We start from the raw sequence: 5,055 nt of genomic DNA on the forward strand, positions 1-5,055 counted from the left end.
TTCTCCAAAAGTCGATCTGATCATTTTAAATCTGAAACTCATGTACAAACAAGTAGAATATAACCTTCTTGTTTTCTTGAGAAACAAGAGTATGCGTAGCTTAATAGAGTACATATAGTCAAATATAACTAGATTGAGAGAATGAATTTTCTAATATTTTATTACACCCATTCTGTGGTGTATATAAACATATTACAATCGTACTACAACATACTGCAACTATTGTGTACTACTGTACTACACAACATATATAAGGTAAGTAGTTACAACAATAAATTCCCTTGTTAGTCTATTCCTAATAGGGAGCTATGACTCACACTAACACTCCCCCTCAAGTTGGCCGATATACATCAACCATGCCCAACTTGCTTAGTGAGTCATAAAACGCCTTCCTGAAAACTCCTTTGGTAAGTACATCTGCAAGTTGCTCTTCAGTTGGAACAAAAGGAAAAATAATAATTTTGGCATCTAGCTTCTCCTTTATAAAGTGACGATCAACCTCCACATGCTTAGTATGATCATGCTGTACTGGATTCTGTGATATGTCAATGGCTGCCTTGTTGTCACAATACAACTGCATGGTACTCTTGAGTTTGAAACCCAAATCATGTAACAAATTTCTTAGCCACAAAAATTCACAGACTTCGTGAGCCATACCCCTATACTCAGCCTCAGCACTAGATCGTGCCACAACTTTCTGTTTCTTACTCTTCCATGTAACAAAATTACCTCCCACAAAGGTAAAGTAACCCGATGTTGACCTCTTGTCTGTAATGTTTCCAGCCCAATCTGCATCTGTGAAGCCACAAACCTCAAGAATGTTGTTGTGTTTAGAAAACAGTACTCCCCTTCCTGGAGCTGACTTTAAGTACTTCAAAATTCGCATAACAGCATCCATATGACTCTCACTCGGGTTATGCATGAACTGACTCACCATACTCACTGCATATGCAACATCTGGTCTAGTATGAGCCAAATAAATCAAGCGCCCAACCAACCTCTGATAGCAAGCTCGATCAGTAGGTACCTGATCTGGATACTCAGCTAAACAATGGTTCTGCTCAATAGGAGTATCAACAGGTCTGCAATCTAACAAACCTGTCCCGGTTAACAAGTCAAGGACGTACTTCCTCTGGCACAGATAGATTCCTTCTCTCCCCATGCCTACCTCAATTCCTAAGAAGTACTTAAGTTCACCCAAGTCCTTCATCTCAAACTCAGAGGCTAGCTGTCTCTGCAGTCTATCTATCTCAACAGTATCATTGCCAGTGATTACCATATCATCCATATAAATAATTAGAGCTGTTACCTTCACTTGTTGATGCTTAAGGAATAAGGTATGCTCTGAGTTTCTCTGTGTGTAACCAACCTTCCGCATGAACTGTGAAAATCTTCCAAACCAAGCACGAGGTGACTGTTTAAGACTATACAGAGATTTTCTCAATTTGCATACAAAATCACCAGGAGAAGCAACTACATACCCAGGTGGAAGGCTCATGTACACTTCCTTGGCTAACTCTCCATGAAGAAATGCATTCTTGACATCAAACTGTCAGAGTGGCCAGTTTAAACTAGCAGCGAATGAAAGCAGAACCCGAATAGTGTTCATCTTGGCAATAGGAGCAAACGTTTCATCGTAGTCTATACCATACGTCTGAGTAAACCCTTTTGCTACAAGGCGTGCTTTGTACCGATTCACTGATCCATCTGCATTATGCTTCACTGTAAACACCCAACGACAACCTATAGCCTTCTTGCCATGTGGTGGAGGCACAAGTTGCCAAGTATTGCTCTTCTGCAACGCCTCCATCTCTTCCTCCATTGCCTTCCTCCACTTTGGATCCCCCAATGCATCCTGCACTTTGTTAGGTACTGATACAACAGATATTTGATTCACAAAATATTCATATGACTTAGACAACCTCCTAGTGGACATATAATTGGCTACTGGGTATTTTGATTTGGCAGTAAAGGTAAGTTCATATCTTTTGGCTGATTGACCCCGAGTGGTCCTATTTGGTAACACATATTGCCCAAGATTAGACTCATTACTACTAGTACTAGTGGGTGGACATACCTCAAATGAGTGATCTTCAGTACTAGGAAGCTGTGGGTCAGGGGTAGAAGCAATGGTAGGAGGGACAGTTGTGTCTTCAACATCATTTTTGGCCATAGAGACTGGTGCTTGGATGTTTGGAGTCGTATCTTCAACATCATTTTCAGCCATAGAAACAGGTGCTTGGATGTTTGGAGCTTCTACTTCTGGGGCGAGCTAATGGTCTCAACTAGATCCGTCAAAATACCACCTGCTTCTTCTCCTCCTTCTGATTCCTCCCCCTCTCCGTGATACAGCTCTTCAAAAAATGAATTCTCCCCCTGAAGAGTTGTATCTGAAGAGGTAAAATAACTCATGTCCTCAAAGAAAGTAACATCCATAATGTCATAGTACTTCCTGGTAGGTGGATGAAAGCACTTGTACCCTATCTGATACCCTTCGTAGCCAACAAACAGAGACTTAAGTGCCCGGGCATCCAATTTAGACCTCTGGTTCTTAGGAACATGGACAAAAGCAACACAACCAAAGACACGAGCTAAAAGATTATGAAATGAAGGTAAGGAGACATGAGATGCAAGAACCTCAAATTGAATTTTTCCCTGAAGGACACTAAAGGGAAGATGATTAATAAGATGGGAGGAAGCATATACATCATCACCCCAAAGATACTTAGGCATATGGGCACTAAAGAGAAGGGCACGAGCCATATCAAGTAAATGACGATTTTTCCTTTCAGACACTCCATTTTGTTCAGGTGTTTGTGGACATGTGGTTTGGTGAACAATCCCATGGGTGTTAAAAAAACTCTTGGAAAACATGATTACCATATCCCCCCCCCCCAATTGTCAGAACGAAGAACTTTAATGGTGCTATGGTACTGTGTTTGAACAAGAGTACGAAAAGTTCGAAAAGCTGGAAAGACTTCATCTTTGGTTTTAAGAAGGGCAACCCATGATAATCTCGTACAATCATCAATAAACAACACAAAATATCTCATACCTGATACAGTGGGCTCTCTAGAAGGTCCCTGAACATCAGAATGAATCAACTCAAAAGGAATAACACTTTTATTAGACACTCTAGGAGAATAAGTAGCACGATGACTTTTGGCCAAAACACATATTTCACAACATAAAGTAGACACATTCACACCAATAAATAGAGTAGGCATGGTTGTTTTCATAAGACTAAAAGAATGATGCCCTAAACGGCGATGCCACAACCAAATTTCACTTATCTTATCAGAATTCGAAGTCAAAGCGACTCGGGACTATGCTCCTGGTTTCTCTCCCGCGTATGTCTGATCCGGATGAAACTACCTGCCCCTCAGATACCCCCGACAGACTATCTCCCTGGTGAGAAGATCCTGAAAAATCACATACATAGGATAAAAGGTTACGGAGCATTTAGACTCAGTATTCAACTGTGGAACAGATATCAAGTGATGAGATAAGTCAGGTACATATAACACATTATGAAGCTCTAAAGTGGGAGTAATACACACTGACCCGGACCCTAACACAGGAAAAGCCTCACCATTGGCATTGGTGACATAGGACACTGGTGGGGAAGACAAGTCAGTAAAATATGATTTATCATAAGTCATATGATCGAAGGCACCAGAATCAATAATCCATTTATCAGAACCAACAAAGTTAGAAACCTTTAAAGCCATACCAATCTTACCACAATCCCTAAAAGAACCTCCATCTGAACTTCGCACAGACACCTCAACCTTCTGGACATCATTAACCTTGGAACTCTGACCTTTATTGTCATCACCACCCATTGCAATAATAATATGGAATAATCGAATAAAAAGAATAGAAGAATTCAAACAATAGTAACAGAACTTGCAGTGACTCCCTTTTTTTTTTTTTTTGAAACCTGTTGCACGGGTTGAATCAGAAACAGTGGGTGCGACCAGAGAACCAGCGATCTAAGGCCTTGCAACTTCGCCGGGAACTGGGTAACAGGCCAGGGACCGGGCAACGTCGCCGGAGTGAAGAAAACGATCTGGGTGATGCAGGAGTGAAGAACCGAGATGGGACGCGAGCTGGAAATTAGCAAACGACGTCGGCCTGATGAGGTCAACGTCTGTTGAAGGCAGCTGGCTGAGGATGATCGATCACAAGGAGCCGGCCTGGAAACCTGCAAGTCTGAGCACGTGACGATTCGGAGCAATGGAAGGCCGACGGTGATCTGGAAATCGACGGGTCTGGGAGCTCGAATATTCTGATGCAGAAGATAATCGAGTCTGATCAGAAAGATCGGGTATGATGACCAAGGTGATTGGGTCTGATGCCGGATCTGATGAGACGATTATGATGCAGAAGATAATCGAGTCTGATGCAGAATGATCGGGTCTGATGACCAAGGTGATTGGGTCTGATGCCGGATCTGATACGAACCCAATCTGGAGATGCTGTCGCCGAAGTCAAAGAAGAAGACACTGGTCGTTCTTTGACGGACGCCTAGCAAACAAACGACAATGATAGTAACGTCGTTAAGAGGTGAATAAACCCTAAAACTGGGGTTCTAACTCCTCAAATTTGGAAAAACTGAAATTAAAACAAAGAGACAAAATCCTTTCGGATCTTTGCTCTGATACCAAGTCAATTATAACGAGATTAAGAGAATGAATTTTCTAATATTTTATTACACCCATTCTATGGTGTATATAAACAGATTACAATCGTACTACAACGTACTACAACTATTGTGTACTACTGTACTACACAACACATACAAGGTAAGTAGTTACAACAATATATTCTCTTCTTAGTCTATTCCTAATAGAGAACTATGACTCACACTAACACGTATAAAAACAAGACAATATCTGTGGAAAGTGTGTAGACCACAGAGAAGATGAAAATTAATTGTATAAACAAGTCAACTATAGTGGTCATTCAAATGTTTGGATTTGGGTGGTCGATTCACTTGGTAATATGAGTTCTAAATATATTATGCTCTTGCTGCCTGAGACCCTAGTTACA

Source organism: Rosa chinensis, chromosome 2 (assembly GCF_002994745.2).
Source record: "Rosa chinensis cultivar Old Blush chromosome 2, RchiOBHm-V2, whole genome shotgun sequence".
Taxonomy (NCBI): Eukaryota; Viridiplantae; Streptophyta; class Magnoliopsida; order Rosales; family Rosaceae; genus Rosa; species Rosa chinensis.